Raw genomic sequence first — 20,888 nt, 5'->3', positions numbered from 1 at the left:
TCTTTGATAGTCTTTAAAAATAAATATCCAGGTTGTAATAGGCATAGATTTCTCATTGAAGGTAAATTTTAAGCTGAAGAAATATGCTTTTGGTCTTTCATCCATCATCTTGCCAGCAGCTATCAGCTTTGCACCAACCATAATAAATTTTACAGAATCATGGAGTAGTAGCAGTAAGGGGCAGCGTGGGAGTGTGTGTGTGTGTGGGTCACTAGTCATGCCCCAAATAGAGCGACTTATGAAGCTCAATGGAAAACAGGGCAAACATTTTTTATTTAGTTTTGTTATAGTCAAAGCTGGATGCTGGGAACTTATAATAGGAGGTCTTTATAAAACACAAAATATTTGCAAGTGAATTCAGGTAGAGACGTGGGAATTCATTAGGTTTTTTAAAAAAATTGTTTCTAAATCTATGTATGACATGTGTTCCCACGTATAAATTGAAAGTGCTTTATAAAAGCAGGAAAAAACATAGTATATTAGCTTATGTTCACAGAGAATGCAATTAAGTAATCCAGGTGTATTAAAGTGCTTTGACTCTTAGCAAATACAATTTTTCCTGAGTTATTAATCAAACAGAGACAGACATAAGGCTTTTCAGACAACAAGAAATGTCAAAAGGTCATTTCTTATATCGTAAAAATGGCTTAATCACTAAATGTTTCCATTCGTGACAATACGGTAACTCAGCTACTGATTCACAATTCTTTTTTTTTTTTTCCGAGGAAGATTTGCCCTGAGCTAACATCTCTGCTGGTCTTCCTCTATTTTGTATGTGGGTTGCTGCCACAACATTGCTCCCAACAAACAGTATAGGTCTGTGCTGGGGAACCAAACCCAGGCCCATGAAGAAAAACTCGCAGACCTTAACCTCTAGGCCATGGGCTAGCTCCCTGATTCACACTTCTTTTTAAAATTTTTTTAATTGCAGTAACATTGGATTATAATATTATATAGCTTTCGGATGTACATCATAATATATTTTGAATTCTGTGTAGATTACATCATGTTCACCTCCCAAAAACTAATTATAGTCTATCCCCTCACATGTGAGCCTAATCACCCCTTTAGCCCTCCCCCTGTGGTAACCACCAATCCATTCTCCAATGCCATGTGTTTGTTTGTCATTGTTTTTATCTTCTGCTTATGAGTCAGATCATATGGTATTTGACTTTCTCCCTCTGACTTATTTCACTCAGCATAATACCTTCAAGGTCCATCCATGTTGTCACAAATGGCAGGATTTCATCATTTCTTATGGCTAAGTAGTATTCCATCGTGTATAAATACCACATCTTCCTTATCCATTCGTCCCTTGATGGGCGCTTAAGTTGCTTCCAAGTCTTGACTATTGTGAGTAAGGCTGCAATGAACATAGGGGTGCAGGTATCTTTATGCCTTTGCGTTTTCAAGTTCTTTGGATAAATACCCAGCAGTGGAATAGCTGGATCATATGGTAGATCTATTCTTAATTTTCTGAGGATACTCCATACTGCTTTCCATAGTGGCTGCACTGGTTTGCACTCCCACCAGCAGTGTACAAGGGTTCCCTTCTCTCCATACTCTCTTGAACATTTGTTGTTTCCTGTCTTGTTAATTATAGCCATTCTGACCGGAGTGAGGTGATACCTCATTGTAGCTTTGATTTGCATTTTCCTGATAGCTAATGATGTCAAGCATCTTTTCATGTGCCTGCTGGCCATCCGCATATCTGCTTTGGAGAAATCTCTGTTCACATCCTTTGCCCATTTTTTAATTGGATTGTTGGTTTTTGGTTGTTGAGCTGTATGACCTCTTTGTATATTTTGGATGTTAACCCCTTATCTGATGTATGGTTTGCAAAAACACTTCTTAATGCACATCAGTTCATATTTTCCTCTCTGTAAATATTACATCAATAGTTTAACTCACAACACATCTAAATAGGAGCTAGCAAAAGAGTTTTGCATTGGTTCGTGAAGCTATCTAAAAATCTTTGTGGATGAAGATTGACAATCTTTTTAAGCGCAAGACCCCTTCCCTGATCCTGTGCACTTTGCACCTTCTGTTTTTGATTCCCAGTGCACTAACACACCATGTCTAAGACCTCAGTATTTCTCTATTCAATGTGAGACTTTCTATTTTTTGTTTATATTTTCCTTTTTCCCATCCAAGTACTAACCCGACCAACCGTGCCTAGCTTCTGAGATCAGACAAGATCTGGCACATTCAGGGTGGTATGGTCATAGACTATTTTTCCTTTTGAGTTCCATCAGCCACTAGGCATCTCCTGGCTTCTCTTTCCCACACAGTCTCTGTCTGCTCTTAGCCGATATCCTGCTTAAATATGACTTGTCAGCATTCCCTGACTTCTAGTTATCCCGTAGGGGTCGGTTGGAAAGGTATTTACTTGTGTGATACATATTCTTTTGGAGGGTATGTAGATAAATTTAGATTTAGGTGGCTGCCATTATCCAGTCATAACCATGGGGCTTACAAATTGATTTTGTTGGGATGATCTTTGCTTCTTTTGAACTATAATCTAAAGACTGAGTTATCAAAGAAAAGGAGAAAAGATAAACTAATATGCGAGCATTTCAATATTTTTTCTCCTTTCAACACATGTTTTCCAAGAACAAGATCTGCCACAAAGTAAAGGGTCAATAAAAATTTATTGAATGTTAAATAAATGCTAAAGGAGAAAGGATTCATCTGAGTTTCATTCTCATAAACATTTTTGTATTGCGACATTTATCAGCTAAATGTATAACAGGTATGTGATATTTAAAGGAAATGTAAATACCACACTGGAATTATAGAATTTCCAGGGTTCCCTCCACCTTCCTAAAAAAGACTATATGTTTTCTGACAAGGAAACATATACCATAAATGTCATATGTTTCTTAGGAAATATCTTCATAAAATATAACAGATTTTTCCTGTTAAAATTACTTATTTTACAAATTCCAAGAAGAAAAAGAAATGTTCTATTTTATTAAGTATAAAGTTTCAGTGATAATCAATATAGACAATTCTTATGATATTCAGTAGGAATCCAATTTAGTTACCCTGCCAATAAACTTTTTGCAATCTAGACGTCTGTTGATATCTATAATAGGTTTGTAGGACTATATAGTTAGCTCTATGTTCCCATTTACTATGAAGGTTAAAAGGAATTATTTCAGATATGTACTGATTTTTATGATACTATACAAATAATTTGTTCATTTTTAAAAAATCTCTCTAAGTCTTTTAGACACTTTTGTGGAAGTACTGCTAAACAGGGAGGATGAACCAATTCTAGTGAGTCAATATTCATTTTATTTTTATCCAGATCCTTTTTGAGAAAGAGACTTCTAATCATCACCATAAAACTGCTACTTAAAAAAAAGAGAAATGTATTTTGTATTGATGAAATAATCATGAAATTCGTACAGAACATTGCTCTGAGCAATTGTAGTTAATCAGTGTCATCAGGTATGTTTGTCTAGTCTGCTCTTAGTAATCAAAATAATAGTTGATTTTTTAGCAAGAATCTTGGCAATGGTAAATAACTAATTATCTTGTGTGATTCACCCTGAAATATCTATCATTTATGAAGTTGGGGGTACAGAGATCTCAGAGGTTCATCAAGGACAAATAGGTTTAGCTCAGCGTTCTTCCAAGCCCCTCAAGGTATTCTTTCCTAATTTGAAATGCTGTTCATTGTATTCGGGTTGCTTCAGTTAATCTAAAATAATGATTATGGTCAAGCATATTCAATTTTTTAAAAATTCCTACAGCTTAAACATAGATAATTTTTTTTTTCTGTATTCTCTCTCATACCTTTTTCATTGAGCTACAATTTGACCACTTTCTCGACTTGCTACTCTTATATCAAGACTAAAAAAGGCAGAACAATAGCAACAACAAGAATTCTCTGTACCTGGCAACAACTGAGGCACTCCATCTCTTCCAAGATACTATGCACCTGAATGAAGGTAATGCTATGAACAAAATTACTCTATGAATAAAAATATGTTGGTGTGTCAGAGTTTTTCACCTGTTACATTTCTGATGTATTTCTGGAATTTCATGGCTTTACCATGAATAACACAATTTTAACTTTTCACATCTTGAAAACTTCTTTAAGTAAAACCTTATTATCTTCAGCAAATAATTGTGTATTCATGTGTTTTATGGGGAATAGAGCTCTCATTTATTCACCATATTTATGTTTTTGGTGAGTGACTATTAAACAATCATAAAAGATGTATGATCAAACTGCCAAAATAAGTCATTTTATTCATGTGTATCAAAAATGGCTAATTTCACTTACAAAAAAGGAAAAAACATCTAAAAGTAACGAACTAACATAGCTGGCATATCATTATACTAATTGTATCATTAATTACTATGAAAATAAAACTTTAATCTCCTTTTAATCTTCTTTAAAAACTCTATCAAGTATTTTATCAATGAATAAACAGAAGGGGCCACAGACAATGTTAAATTTGGAGAAAATAGTAACAACCACTAAGAGTAGAAGTCTAAGTTATTCTTTTCTAGTTCAGCCTTTGGGGCGAGCATGGTTTGTGGCAGGTCAAGGATGAACCCAAGCACAGCCATCCTCTGGTACCTACATCTGAGAATGCCTGGGTCAGACAAAAAAGGGCAGGATTTTCCAGGAAATCCTTAATGTCACATTTAAATCCTTAAGACGCATTTAAATGTTTCTTTCTCTTTCTTGGGATAATTACAGCAATAGTACATTTTGATTGCATTAAATATAACTTTTAAATAAATCCAACCAAGTTCTGTACATCCTCCTCAGACATAAATTTCACATCACAGACAAGAGGAACATATAATGTTTATCAGTACTGAGAAAAATGTTTTTAAAAATTAGTCTTTGAAACTAAGTGTTACGACTAAGCAAGAGAGAACTAACTGTGCATTAATCTTGACCAAACTACTTTCAGACAATTATGGCTGTATATTGTTACTGTCAATCTTATTTCTGCCAAAGAGAGTTATGAAAGAGCCAAGAACACCTCCTTCTCTCAAAGTAACATCTAATTATAGACAAAACAGTTGGTATTTGCTTTAAAAATATAAGTGGATTTCAGTTAGGTTTAAGCCTATGAAAAAAAGACTAAATTTTATAAGAGTGCTGAAACTAGTGTGGTGCTGTCTAAAGTAAGATAATATCGTTTTTAGTAGAGAATATGGGTAAGAAGAATACCTTTGGTTTGTTTCTAGACCACAATTTGACCTGGTATATTTGTCTCTAGCTTATTTTAACACAACTGAATCTTATTCTTGGGCTGGAGAAGGAAGTCATCACTGACATTTGGCAAGCAATAAACAGAAGAGGTTGAGGGTGGCTGCTGTTGGGTTAGGAGGGAACATTATAACATGATGGAGAATGTAAGTCATAGTAGGGAAGGAAAGCAAGAGGGATAGGCCTAGATAGCCAAAAAGTAGACGAGAAAAATAGAAGGGCAAAGATATGATAAGCTCTATGTATATAATGGAATGCTAAAATAGAAGATTAGAGATAAGTTCAAAACGTTTTTCTCTTTGGGTTATAATTTGTCCATTTCTTCAAATTAGCAGTCATATATTATATATAAAATTGGATAAAACACATTTCTCTGTGATTATAACAATAGTACACAGTCAAGGATTGATAAGGCACTCTGTTTCTTCCAAAAGATTATAAACCCAGATAACTAACTTTACAGTAAATTACAACTGTTATTTATGAAAAGATATCCTCCTGGTGAGTCAGTTTTATGTATTGTTTATAGTCTAATTTCATGAACAGAAAGAGCATGACCTGGTGTTTCTTTTATTTGAGTTGGCATGATTGCTGAGCAATTGTGGAAGCTTATGCACAATATTTTCATGATGTCTAGGAGCTAAAATGATTTCCAAGGCACATAGACATAGGCCAGGGCATGGCAGATAGATTGATTCTATTCTCGATTTGGTAGAGGTGGTGCAGGAGAAAGTTTTATAGATTGTGTTTGGGCAATAAATGCATAATACTACTAAACAATGGCGCTGTTATGGACTTAGTTGTACCCCCTCAAATTCATGTGTTGAAGGCCTAACCCCCACTGTGACTATATTTGGAGATAGGGCCTTAAGGAGGTAATTAAGGTCTACCGATGTCATAAGGGTAGGCCATAATCCAATAGGAATGGTGACCTTATAAGAAGAGAAAGAGAAACCAGAGAACTCTCTCTCTCTCTCCACTTGCTCAGAGAAGAAGCCACGTAAGGACACAATGAGAAGGCAGCTGTCTACAAGCCAGGATGAGATGCCTCACCAGAGACCAACCCTGATGAAACCATGATCTTGGATTTCTAGTTTCCGAAACTGTGACAAAATAAATTTCCAATCTTAAGTCACACAGTATTGGGTGTTTTGTTATGGCAGCACAAGCAGACTAATACAAGCATGGAATTTTAAGAGAGATAACTAGAGTTAGAAATACCATTTGAGGTCATGGAGGGATTACATATGGCCCGCATGAGGATGAAACTCCACACTTTGGGCTCATTAGCACCATACTGTAGTTAGTAAAACCCATAATTATTTGACACTCTGCAAGATTTTTTATTTACAGACATTATTTGATGCAATCCTATTAATAATTTTAATAGGTATGTATTCTTTTTTACTTTTTTATTTTTTGGTGAGGAAGATCAGTCCTGAGCTAACATCTGTTGCCAATCTTGCTCTTTTTCTTGAGGAAGATTGTCCCTGTGCCAATCTTCCTCTGTTTTTTGTCTGTGGGATGCCACCACAGCATGGCCTGATGAGTGGTGTGTAGGTCCATGCCTGGGATCCAACCTCACGAACCCCCGGTTGCTGAAGCTGAGGGCACAAACTTAACTGCTACACCACCAGGCCAACACTGAGGTGTATATTCTTAACCTATTCAAAGACTAAGCCTTCGAAGGAAAGGTAAAGTAACTTGGTCATGTTTCACTGGTAATAAATCAAAGAGTATGATTTTAAATCAAAGTCTCCATGACCCTATAACCCCAATGCTCAACCACTCTAGACCCTTTGTAACTCTGTTAACCAACCAGAGATCACAGCCACTCTAATGTAATAAAAGTAGTTCCCCAAACCTGTATTGAAGACCAAGTTCATCTGGAGAGCTTTTTAAAATTACAATTTCCAGGTCCTATAAAAGCAGATTTTTAATTTAGTAGCTCCAGGATGCATCCCCAAAAGCAATTAGGATATTCCCCTAAGTCTTTTTCAATCTTCTTATTAAAAAGTGATGTCATTAATCCTTTTTCTCTTTCACTACTTCTTGTTAGAGCTGGGATGTCCAATATGGGAGCTCCTGGCAACATGTGGCTATTGAGCACTTAACTGTGGCTGGTCTGACTTAAGGTATGAAATAAATGTAAAATATACATTAGATTTTAAAGACTTAGTATGAAAAAAAGAATGTAAAATAACGCAATAAAAATTTTCTCTTGGTTATCTTTTGAAATATTTTAGATATATTGTGTTAATAAAATATATTGTTAATATTAATTTTATCTGTTTCTTTTTATGTTTTTCCTATTGGATAGCATTGCTTTAGATGATTAATTAAATATCGGTATAAAGATAAGTGCTTCTTTAGAAGAGGCGTTTACTAAAGTAAAGGAGCAAGTACTTTGCAAAAAGATGAGGAAAATGCCATTAGTTGTGTTTTGCGATGCCCATTTATGAAATATAATCATTCCAATTGGAAAGCCTTATATAGTCAACAGTGAGAACTAGAAGAAATTTTCTCTTGTGATGTTCTATCGCATACCTTTGTATTTCTCCTTTCATGGTTGGAATTGATGTTTCTGACAAAAATATCTTTAGGAAAGACTTGAAAGAAACCATTAGCCCTAAATTTCTTAGTAAAGTATTAAAAGCAGTATTTTTTGTTATAACATCAAATTCTTTCAAACGCTCTTGATACTATTTACATAGACCTTCAAAGCAAAGCTAATACAATATTCTTCTGTGTCTGCTATTGCATGATAATTACATTATTTCTGACAAAGGCAAGCATTCATCTGAAAACACTCTGCTGAAGCGGAGAATTTCCTATAAATCTCTTAGGTCACAGATTTAATATAACATTGTACACTGACTGTAAAAATGTCTGTTTTGTTATATAAAAGTCATATTATTATATTTATTTTTCTTAATACTATGACTTTGAAAGTTATAAGCTTCACTATTAATAAGATTCACACCTAGTTTTAAGACCTCTCGTTTTTAGCTGTAGAACTTACATTATATCTGTATTTCAGGGTTTTAAAGTATGCCTCATTAAAATTATTTAACCCATATGGTTGTTTATGAATTAAACGAGAAGAGTGTACATTTTGAAAAAGCATTTGACAAAGAGAAGTGCTGGTGATACAGCTTGCTCTCCTCCTCTTCTCTCTCTTTTTCTTTCTCCTTTGCAAACATTTTGTTCTGCAACATTTTATCAGCATTTGGTTCCAAACATATGCTTCACTTTTTTAAATACTCAGGATGTTTTTACACATAGAAAATGAAATTGCTATTTCAAAGAGCATATCAGTTAGCAATGGGATAATAAAACAGTCCAAAACTTAAACTTCCAATCCAAACACCAGCTACCAATTTTAACTCAAGAATCTACAGGATATACTTTAGGTGGGTATACTAGTTCCCTACTGCTGTAACAAATTACCATAAAAAATTTAGTGTCTTAAGACAACACGCATTTATTATTTTACCATTTTGATGGTCAGAAGCGTAAAATGGGTGTAGCAGAGCTACAGTGAAGCTGTTGGAAGAGCTGTCTTCTTCGTAGAAGCTCTAGGAAGGATCGGTTTCCTTCCCTTCTCCAGCTTCCACAGATGGATTGCATTCTTTGGTTCACGGCCTCTTCCATCTTCAGAGTAGCAGTGTAGCATCATCACATCCCTCTTTCTCTCTGATCTCTGCTTCTGTCATGACATCTCCTTCTCTGATCGCCATGCCCATCTCTTCTAAGAGCCTTTGTGAATACTTTGGACCCACCATGACAATCCAGGGTAGTCTCTCCATTTTAAGATTCTTAATTTAATCACATCTGCAATAGGCCTTTTGTCATTTAAGGTAATCTATTCACAGGTTCCAGGAATTACAACGTGGATATCTTTGGGGATCATTATTCTGCCTACTGCAGCTAAGCACAGCTAAACTCTCCCACGGTTCTAGAAAGGATTGAGGATCAGTGAGACATACATGCTTCTGGGGCTTGTTGCGGGCTTTCTTCCAAGTGTCTCATACTTCATGAGTCTATCACAAACTTGCAAAAGGCTAGCGTCGCCATGTTCCCATGGCACTAGCAAAGTCAAATTGTCAAGGACATTTATTCAAGGAAGCCATTAACTGGGACCATCAATGCAATCACTCTACCATCAGTATTTAAGTTCAATGAAAAGAAAATGTAACAATTTTCACAAAATAAATTGATGATCTTGAATTTGTATCCATTTCATTGATCTAACTCATGTAGCATAATGCCACCTTTTTAAAAAATTAAGTGGCAGCTGGCCCAGTGGCCTAGTGGTTAAGTTTGTGCACTCCACATTGGTGGCCCTGTCTTTGCTAGTTTGGATCCCAGGCATGGACATACACCCAGCTTATCAAGCCATTCTGTGGCAGGAATCCCACATTTAAATAGAGGAAGATGAGCACAGATGTTAGCTCAGGGCCAATCTTCCTCAGCAAAAAGAGGAGGATTGGTGGCAGATGTTAGCTCAGGGCTAATCTTCCTTAATAAAAGAATTAATGAAAGTACACTTAGGTTTAGATGGGTATGTCTGATCTCTCTCAAGTTACCAAGGACTTCTAGGTGGTCACTCAAGAGTTCAAACTGTAACTTGATCGTAGCTGGGCCACTCCTTAGTCTGAGGTCATTCCTTCTCAGACTACAATCTAATGATTCAAATGCCTTACATTCCCTTGTTAGTAGTTATTTGGACCTTGGAGATTTAGTTGGAAAAGTAAGTTCTGAGATTTACTGGCGGGTATCAGTAGTAACTCAGAATCGACACTCACTAACTGTGTGCCTTTGAGCAAGATATATAGTTTAAAATGTGAAGTACTCAATACCTCTGCCAATGATCAAATATAGTATAACCAATGAGTCTAATAATCCATTTCTCCCGAGCAGCAGAACACACCCAAGGAAGGAATGATAGGATATATATAATATAGCTTGATATACATACACTTGTGCAAATCTTATATTGGCTGTCAATTCAGCTAACTACAAGATTTTCATAGCGAAATAGGAATTTTATGCTACACATAACACACACATTTTATGATGTGACCTATGGATGAATTAACATTTTCCAAGATTTTTGTGATGACTAATGAGCTCTGTGCCTTTTACAGAGATTTTGACGTAACCCCAGCTGCCAAAGTTTCAGGCCGAACTCCTTTTGCCTTATCCAGGGCACAGGTCAGGGAAGCATACAGATTAGATTAATCCGTAATTTATTTCTGAGCTAACCATTAGGAAGCAGTATATATTTGGTATTGAATGTAATTTTATGAAGATGCGGAATTGTGTGTGATTCATCTAACACTGATTCTAAAAAATTTGTCGTGTCAAAAATTTAAAATTACTGCATTTGAGTAGCTAAATTAAGGAATACATGTAAAATGTGATTTCAGATTAACAAAAGTTAGTTATTTTTGATAGATTTCTATTCTTAACATAGTCATTTTAAACCATTTTTAATGTGTATTATTACAATGGGTGCGAAAGTGAATTCTTGTTTCATTATAATGTAAAGCTTGCCCTCTAGTGGTTCCAGGCTAGTTATAAATTCAGGGAAAACAATTTTTGAAACCCTAATGAAAAATTTAATACTCAATAATGATTTATCCTTTTGTTTTCTTTCAGGAGTTGAATGCTATAAATATAGATACTATATATGCTAAAAATATAAATACTCTAAACAAATGCATCAGCTTCTCTGAAATGTGTATTAGCTAAGTATCTCTACTATAGATGCCACTAACAATATTTTTAAACCAAATGTATTTTAAATAAACATGGAATATTTATTTAAAGTTAAATTAAAAGAAAATTTTGCGTTTCATTTTCCATTTTTCTTGTTCACAGCTCTACTAACAGTGTGATTACTGATAATGAATAGGAAGCCATCCTAGTGGCATGTGCAAATTGTTGCGGGTCAAATGGACGAAGAACCTGTGTTAATAAGATTGAGTCTATTTTACTAATTTATTTTGGCCTGAATCACCAGATTAATTTTTAAAATTGCCTACATATTAGTGATTAAAAATATAATGGGTAGATAAAAATCTGACTGAAAGATATTTGTGTAAAAAATAAAAGAACAAAGGGAAGTTCTTAATTTAACATATTGGGCCCTCAACATAGTGCTATTCACTATAAAGAAGTGCCTATTTTAAACTGGATAATTCCTACACAATTTCAAAAGACACATCGGGGAAGGAGGTCCCATCTGCCTGTTAAATCCACTACAGAGATTTAAAAATTAGAGTGGTACTTTGAGGCTCCAAGAAACATTAAATATATTGATTTATTATCCAAGTTTGTTTCCTTTGCACACTATGGGCTCAGTTTATTTGAAAGCTTGTTCCCATGGAAGTTTTGCAAAATTTTCATGTCCCTATCGCTGGTATTTCAACATATAAAACGATCTTTTAGGAATGAACAATCATTTTTCTGACTCTATGTTTAGAATAATGATATCTGTTTATAAGATATATTTTCTTCTGAGTCGTATAACCAATCTAATAAAAAATAACAATACTAAAGACTTGGCCCATGACGGGGTTTTTAAAGGTTTCTTAGAATAGAAGCTAAACAGATTAACTGTGTTTAGTCTGCAGAAACTGTTATAAGTAATTTTCTTCTGTTTATTTCATGTTTTCTTCTTAGCAAATTTATTTAGGTATAATTCAGAGACAAATACTACACCCATTTAAAAAGCAAAATTAGATCATTTTGATGGATGCATACAGGATGTTTCCATGACTCCTCCAAAATTTCCTTGTGCCCCTTTGCAGTCTGTCCCTGCCAGTCACTCATATGCCATTTGTCATTATAGATTAGTTTTAATTTTTAAGAATTTTATATTCTTCTTTTTGGTTAAATATCCAGGATTTAAATGCCTTGGTCATATATTAGGTGTAGGGATAAACTTTAAGAAACTCTAAATACTCCCTCAGCAGAGATTTTCAAGGGTTCCACATTCTTGACAATCCATTGTTGTCAGCATTGTCTTTAACTTTTTCAGTTCTAACGTGTGCTTAACAGTATTTTGTGTTTTCATTTGCGTTTCCCTGATGACTAATGATGTTGAGCTCATTTTTATGTGCTTATTGGCCATCTGTATATCTTCTCTTAAGGAATTCCTCTATTTCAACTAAGGTGTTGAATATTTTGGCATACAATTGCTCATAAATTCTATTTGCATTCTTTCTAAGTCTGTAGGATCTGTAGTGGTAATTCTTCTTTCACTTATTACATTGGTAAATTGTGTTCTCTGTTTTATTTCCCCATCAATCCAACTCAGTGTTTATCAATTTTATTGATCATTTCAAAGAACCAATTTTTGGCTTTGTCAAATTTCTTTTACTGTTTGTTAATTTACTATTTGCTTAATTTCTTCTCTTATTTTTATTATCACCTTCCTTTTACTTACTTTGACTATAATTGTGGATTTGTGTCTATTTCTTCTTGCATTCTACCAGTTTTTCATTCTGTACTTTGAAACCCTTTTATTAGGAGTGAAGAAGAAACTGTTTCACTGATTTTATTTTTGCTGTTTTTCTAGTTTTTGTTTTATTCATTTCCACTCTGTTTTTTGTTATTTTCTTTATTCTGCTTTCTTCAATATTTCTTTGCGTTTCTTTTTCTACTTTCTTTAGGTGCTCCTTCTGTTAGTTATTGATAGTTTTCTTTCTTCTTTTGGAGTATAGGCTTTTACAGCTATAAATCTCCCTCTAAGCAATGTGTTTGCTGTATCTCATAACTTTGGTATGTGGTTTCACTTTCACTCATTCCAAAGTATTTTCTATTTTCCTTGTAATTTTTTTGACCCAATTGTTATTTAGGAGAGAGTTGTTTATTTTCCACACATTTGCAGATTTCCCAAATTTACCTCTGCTGTTGATTTCTAATTTAATTTCATTGTGATTGGAAAATATACTTTGTATGATTTCAGCCTTTAAAGCTTGTTTTTAAAGACTAACGTATGGTGTATCCTGTAGAATGTTTCATGTGCACTTGAGAAGAATGTATATTATGCTATGGTTTGTTGGAGTGTTCTATAGATGCACGTTAGATCCAGTCAGTTTATAGTTTTGTTCAAGTCTTCTATTTCCTTGCTGATATTCTAATTGTTTTATCCATTCTCGAAAGTGGGATATCGATGTCTTCAAATCTTATTATTGAATTATCTATTTCTCCCTTCAATTCTGCCATTTTTTTTTTTTGCTTTACGCGTTTTGGGGCTGTTTTTTATCATACATGTTTATAAGTATTACGTCATCCTGATCGATTACCCTTTTATTATTGCAAAATGTCCTTTGCCCCTAGTAACAATTTTATTTTAAATTATATTAGCATAGTTTAAATTATATTAGCATAACTATTCTAGCTCTCTTTTGGATATTTTTTTGCACGATATACATTTTTTTCATCTTTTTACTTTTAACCTATTTGTGTCTTTGAATCTAAAACGTTTCTCTTGTAGACAGCATATAGTTGGGTCATGCTTTTTTATGCATTCAGCAAATCTCTACCATTGGATTGAAGTGTTTAATCCACTTATATTCAGTACAATTATAAGATAAGATTTGTGTCTGCAATTTTCCTCCTTTTTTTCTGTCTGTCTTTTTTATTCTTCCATCCCTTTATTACTTACATTTTTGTATTAAGTAGATATTTTGTAGTATACCATTTTAATTCTTTTATTGTTTCTGTTACTATATTTTTTTGAATTATTTTCTTCATGGTTTGCCTGGGGATTAAAACTAACATATTTACTTATAACAACATGCTTTAGACTAATACCAACTAAATTTCAATAGTATATAAAAGTTTCTCCAATATGTCTCTGCTATTCTCCATTCTTTGTACCATTATTATCATAAAAGTTACATTTTTTATATATTATGATCTCATTGACATGGTTTCATACTTATTGCTATCTGCAGTTGTCTCTAAATTAGATAGGAGCAAAAAAGAATTACCAAGAAAAAATACATTTATATACCTTCTTTATTTACCTATGTAGTTACTTTTATTGGTGCTCTTTATTTCTATACTTACATTGCTGAGTGGTTTCCTTTTATTTCAGCCAGAAGGACTCCCTTTAGTATTTCTTGTAAAGCAGGCCTGCTAACAATGAATTTTCCCAGTTTTTGTTTATCATGGTATGTCTTGATTTCTCCATTTTGAAGGATAGTTATACTGGATATATATTTCCTGGTTGACAGTCTTTTTCTTTTAGTACTTTTAATATGCCATCTCATCGTGTGTTGGACTTCATGGTTTCTGATGGAAAGTCAGCTTTTAATCTATATGAAGATCCTTTGTAATTGATGAGTCACTTTCTTTTGCTCCTTCCAAGATTCTCTTTTTCCTTTGGCTTTCAACAATTGCACTATGATATTCCCAGATATTTGTGCCAAGTTTATCCTAGTCAGAAATCATTGAGCTTCTTGGAGATGCAGATTAACGTTTTCCATGACATTCGGGAAGTTTGGGGCCATTATTTCTTCAAATAAATATCCTTATGCCCCTTTCTTTCTCTTCTCTCCTTAATGGACTCCCATTAGATCTATGTTTGTATATTTGATAAGGTCCTTCTAAGGCTTTGATAATTTTTCTTCATTATGTTCTCTTTCTGTTCCTCAGACATGATAATCTTATTTGACCAAAGTATTGAGTTAAATTGTATCTGTCAAAATTTGTGTCTACCCAGAACATCAGAATGTGACATTATTTGGAAAAAGTGTTTTTGTAGAAGTACTTAGTTAAGATGAGGTCATATTGGATCAGAGAGGGCCCTAAATCCAATGATTGGCATCCTTTTAAGAAGGTCATGGGGAGAAACAGAGACAGAGAGGAAACACCATGTGAAGATGAAGACAAAGATTGGATTGATGCATCTAACCAAGCCAAGTAACATTAAGAATTTCTGGCAACCACCAGAAACTAGGAAGAGGCAAGGAAGGGCTCTTCCCTAGAGCCTTTAGAGGGAGCATCTTCCTGAGAACTTGATTTCAGACTTCTAGGTTTCATAACTGTGAGTAATAAATTTCTGTTGTATTATTCTACTCAGATTGTTGTAATTTGTTATGCAATCTGAGGAAACTAATACAACCTACTACCAACTTTGCTAATTGTTTCTTCTTCTAATTCAGATCTGCTATTCAGTCCCTCTAGTGAATTTTCATTTCAATTATTGTATTTTCAACTCCAGGATTTCAATTTTTCTTTCATATGATTTCTATTTCATTATTGTTATTTTCTATTTCATGAGACATCATTCTATAATTTTCCTTAATTCTGTAGACATGATTTTCTTTAGCTTTTTTGAAAGCATTTACAATAGTTGAATTAAAGTTATTGTCTAGCAATTTGAACATCTGGACTGCCTCAGGGACTTTTTCTGTTGACTTCTATTTTTTCTGTGTATGTATCATACTTTCCTGTTTATCTGTGTGGCTCATAATTGTTTATTGGAAACTAAACATTTTAAGTACTATAGCACTATTCACAATACCAAAGATATGGAAAAAAAACTAAATGTTCATCAGTGGATGAATAGATAAAGAAAATGTGGTATACACATACAATGAAATGTTATTCAGCCTTAAAAAAGAAGGAAATTTTACCCTAAATGACAACATGGATGAACTTGGAGGACATTAGGCTAAATAAGATAAGCCAGTCACAGAAACACAAATACTGCTTTATTCCACCTATGTGAGGTAGCTAAAGTAGCTAAACATACAGAGGTGGAAAAGTAATGGTGGTTCCAGCGGTTGGGGAGGGGGAAATGCAGAATTGTTGTTCAATAGGTATAACGTGTCAGTTATGCAAGATGAATAATTTCTAGAGATCTGCTCTACAATATAGTGCCTATAATTAACAACACTGTATTGTGCACTGAAAAATGTGTTAAGAGGGTAGATTTCTTACAAACAACAAAATAAAATAAGAGAACCAAAGGGACATGAGAAAACTTTTGGAGGTGATGGATATATTTATTATTTTGATTGTGGTAATGGTTTCATGAGTGTATGGCTATGTCCAGACTCATCTAAATATATTCATTAAATGCATGCATTGTTTTGTATATAAATTATACCTCAATAAGGGTGTTAAAAATAAATAAACAAGTAATATATTATGGCAATTCTAGAGATCAGATTCCCTTCTCCCCAGGATATTTTGTTTTTGTTGTTGCTGTTTGTCCAGTGATTTTCCTAGATTAATTATGCACAGGCTGTATTCTTTGTCATGTGTGGCTACTGAAATCTATGCTAGATTTGCCTAGTGGTTAGCTAATGATTAGACAGAGATTTCCTTAAATACCTGGATCAAATAAGCCTCACATTCTTTGCTGAGAAGCCCTGTGTGTGTTGGGGCTTAATTTTAATGCTATAACAGGCAGTTTACCACTCTGCGTTAGCCTTAACTTCCTGCTGCACAGTCTTAAGTTCAGCTAGAGGTGAGAGATTAGGGTCTTCCTAGTTCTTTCTTGGGCATGCGCATAGCCCAGAGCATATGTGTGGCCTTCTAGATTTCTGGAATATGTTTTAGCTTTTCAGAGCACCTTATGAACATTTCAGTCCCCAGGTTTTGTCTTTTAAGTTTTTTGGTCAGTGTCTTGTTAGTCCCAGAAAGTAATGCCACCTCAGACAGATGTGAAGTTAAACAATTGCTGATGATTGCTTTTGACAAGCTCTGGAGATAGAGCTCCTTACTCAAGGTGAGAGCTTTGACTAAGCTCAAAGAAAGACAAATCTTGAGCATGGTGATTTTCAGCAAGCTGCCAAACAAGTAAAATAGTAAGAAATCTCTGGGGATACAACTTTTGGGGAGCTGTTAGATGATTCTGCCCCAAATTGCTGGTTTTAACAGCCATTGTATTTGCAAGACACAATTTTTAAGGTTATAATGGAGCTGAGGACCGGGGGATAATATGAGGGCAAGTTAAAATTCCACAAATTACACTATTCTTACAGAGATTAAGCTGTTTTTCTTGTATAAACACTCCTCATATTGTTACAATCCTTTAGCTTAATGTCCTGAGTTCAGAAAAGGTTGATTTTGACATTTTTGCCAAAAATGTTCTGGTTGCTTTAATGGAGAAGGGGATTTTCAGAGGTCCTTAGTCTGCCATTCTGGAAGTCAAATTCCCCCAAGTTTTAAAAGTACCATTGTTCCTTATTTGGCATTATCCTAAATATGTGAATTAACGTAAGAATTTAGATTTCTGGTGTTATCATTTTCAATCCAAGTAAGTAATGACACTTCATTTTTTTCTGTCATGTATTAAACGTCTCAGTTAACTTTTGTTGTATTCTATTTTCCTGTTATATTATCCAACTGCTTTGTGAAGTTCTGAAGAAAAGCTATTGATTTCTGTATTTTTTTAGATGGTCATTATACTGAATCCTTAATAATTCTAATAGCTTTCATTTTATTTTCTTGTGTGTCTAGTGGGATTCTTAATTCCCATATGCGAACTTATACTTAATGTTTGCTCTCTGTATATACTTTCTCAATAATTAAACTGAGGCTTTAAATAGATTTGTTTAAGGATTATTATGATTTTTAATTCTGAAACATTTTTCAATGATCTCAAGGGCATATGCTCCCATAGCTGTGCTAAGTATGGGTCTAAATTTTGTGATGAGGGCAGAAAACATCCTGGTCAGTAAAATAGATAGGTCTAGTTCTGCTGGGTGTAATATAGCAAGCAAACAAGGGCACATGGGAGGTATTCTTCATATTTATCTACTCTCTTACAGTTGAGCTTGTATGAAACAGGGCTGGGATGACAGCGAGGCAAGTGGGGAACTTGCCTCAGGCATAAAATTTAAAGAGTTTCCAAAAAGCTTAGTAATTAAGATAAATAATATTTGATGAAATATTTAAGAAATAAAAAGTAATGCAAAAAAATGCATTGATGAAAAAAATCATGATGAACAAAATATCTAATTTTTAAATACAGACTTAGTACCAAGCCATATTGGAGCCTGAGGTGAAATGAAAAAGCAGTAACTGCAGCGATAATCTCGTTCTAGTCAAGCCCCTGAAATAACAGTTATACCAATAATTCTAGTGTTTTATTTTATGTGACTTAGTTATATTTTTGAATGAGAAGAAATTCAGTATCATGAGTAAATGTAGCCCATTATATGCAAAAACAACCTTATATAGAGGCCATTTTTTTCTGTAGAGGTCATTTTTATTTCTGTAGGCCATAATTTCATGATTGGAGAAATGTCCATATATGGCATCCAGCGGCACTTGGAGTGAGACAGAAATTCTTCAAGGCTTTTAGAAACACAATAGTGAAAGGGATCTCCAGGTTTTCTGCTCTAAGTCAGGAGTATTGTCTCACTTCTCTATATGTGGTCTTCCTAGAAGATTGAAGAGATTACAATGAATAGGTACCTAAAACCTTATGATTGTAGGCAACACATAGAAAAAAGTTTTGAATAACAACTTTGCACTTTTAATTTGTTAACTAACTGATCCTGTATGATTCATGCACTGTTTCAGCATTGGGTATATAGTATTGGACCATGTGCACAAAACTTTCTGCTCTCATGGATCTTATATTTTTGTGGAGGTGAGAAGCATAAATAACGTAAGTGAAATACCTAGCGAATTAATGATAACAATTACTAAAGAGAAAAGGTAAGCAAGAATGTTGGTTATAAAAGGAATTCATATTTCAAATACGAGGCCAGGGAAGGTCCTACTGAGAAGCGATATTTGTGTAAAACCCCAAAGGAAGTTAGTGAGAAAATCATGAGGGTGTTAACAAGAACATTATTGCAGGGAGAAGAGCCAGTGCAGAAGGGTAAGAAAGTATCAAGTCTGGCAAGTTCAAGAAGTAGCATAAAAGCCAATGTGACTAGACCTGAGTGAGCAAGGTGGAGAGAAGCTGGACATGAGGATAGAAAGAGAAGAAGGGTATGGGTGGGGGAACAGGGCATACAGATACCAAGAACTTTGTCTTTTACTAAAAATAAGGTAGGAAGACATTTGAGGGCTTGGAGCAGAAAAGAATCATGATTTGGTTTCAGTTTTACTATGTTCATGCTGCTCTACTGTGTTCAGAATAGCTTACAAGGCACTAGAAGCAAAACTACTGCTATAATATATGTAGGTGATAATGGTGGCATGATCCAAGTTAGTGACATTGGAGGTGGTAATAAGTGATAGAATTCTGAATTTTGATCGCAGAACCAACAAGATTTGGTTATTGAAGAATTGGATTTGGGATTTTTAGAGAAATACATGAATCAAAGATAACGCCAAATATTTTGACCAAAGCAATTTTAAGAATGGAGTTGCCATTAACAGAAGAGCTGGTTTGTAGGGGAATCTCAGAAGCTCAGTTTGGGCCATTTGATGTTTGAGATGACATTAAAATAGAGACTTCAGTAGGCAATTGGATATTGTGGTTGACTGAATAATGACTCCCCAAAGATGTTCATGTCCTAATCCTTAGAACCCATGAATGTTACCTGTTGTGACAAAAAGGACTTGACAGGTGTGATTAAGAATCTTCAGAGGGATGAATTATCCTGCATTACCTGCATGAATCCAATATAAGCACAAAGATCCTTATAAGACGGAGACAGGAGATACGAGTCAGTAGTGGGAGACATGATGATGGAAGCAAAAGGTTGGAGTGATGTAAAGTGGTGGCCATGAGCTAAGGAATGCAGGCAACCTCTACAAGCTGAAAAAGTAAGAAACAAATGGATTCTTTCCTAAAGTCTCCAGAAGGGAAGCAGTTCTACTAACACCATGATATTAGATTTTTGACCTTTAGAACAGTAAGAGAATAAATTTGTGTTGTTTTAAACCTGTTTGTGGTAATTTGTTACTGCAGCAATAGGAAACTAGTAAAGATATATATGTCTGGTGTTCAGGAGAAAGTCTGGTTAGCAATACAAATTTGGACGTAGATATATATTGTTAGATAAGATCATCTGCAGAGGTAAGAGAAATAGATTAGAGAAGACATCCAAGGAACGAGCCCTGGGACACGCCAACACTAGAGGCTAGAGACAAGACAAGTAAGACCTGCAAAAGAGATTGAGAAGGACTGTCCTAAGAGGCAGGAAAAAACTAAACTTACAGTGTCTTGAAGACTTAACACAAAGACAGCCATTGGGTGCTATTAATGAGAGAGTTGTGGAGGGTGGTGAGATGAAATCCTAAAACAGTGGATTCACGAGAAAATGCTTGCAGAGAAATTAAGGATTGCAGGTATAGAGAAATGTCTCAAGGAATTTTGCTGTAATGGGAGGAGAGACGTGGGGCTTTCTTGAAGGGAAAAGAAGTCAGATAATTTATTTTTTAATGATGAGAGAAATAGCATATTTTTGTGCTGATAAAATTATCAAATATAAATGGAAAGATAGACAATCAGAGGAACGAGGATATAATTACTGGAACAGTGTTCTTGAGTAGGCAAGAAGGCATGGGAGCTACTGCACAAGTGAAGAGATAGCCTTGGCCAGGAGCATATTCGGCTCATCTATAGAAACAAGGAGGAAGGTAGAGTGCACGGGCCCAGATGTAGAAAGTTGGGGGATATAGTAGTGGTAGTCTATAAAAGTTTTTCTCT

General features: G+C 34.6%; 2 long non-coding RNA genes across 4 annotated transcripts in view; one reads left to right on the top strand and one right to left on the bottom strand.

The window, feature by feature from the left end:
* Positions 1-20,888, top strand: part of LOC138915799 (uncharacterized) — a 175,394-nt gene that overhangs the window by 35,901 nt on the left and 118,605 nt on the right. Inside the window, exons 3-4 of one of the 2 annotated variants that reach the window (XR_011422088.1) lie at positions 3,861-3,959; positions 7,302-7,377. This is a non-coding gene — a long non-coding RNA (uncharacterized lncRNA). Of the gene's footprint in view, positions 1-3,817; positions 3,960-7,301; positions 7,378-20,888 lie in introns of both variants that reach the window. The other variant, XR_011422089.1, reaches the window with a different exon arrangement.
* Positions 1-20,888, bottom strand: part of LOC111775321 (uncharacterized) — a 77,467-nt gene that overhangs the window by 17,782 nt on the left and 38,797 nt on the right. The window contains exon 3 of one of the 2 annotated variants that reach the window (XR_002810881.2): positions 18,464-18,660. The exons of the other annotated variant lie outside the window; for it this stretch is intronic. This is a non-coding gene — a long non-coding RNA (uncharacterized lncRNA). Of the gene's footprint in view, positions 1-18,463; positions 18,661-20,888 lie in introns of those variants that run through there. 2 annotated transcript variants of the gene reach the window in all.

The sequence above is a fragment of the Equus caballus genome, chromosome 10 (genome assembly GCF_041296265.1).
Source record: "Equus caballus isolate H_3958 breed thoroughbred chromosome 10, TB-T2T, whole genome shotgun sequence".
Lineage (NCBI taxonomy): Eukaryota > Metazoa > Chordata > Mammalia > Perissodactyla > Equidae > Equus > Equus caballus.
The sequence above is the reverse complement of the archived record's forward strand: the minus strand, read 5'-3'. Positions and strand labels throughout refer to the sequence as shown.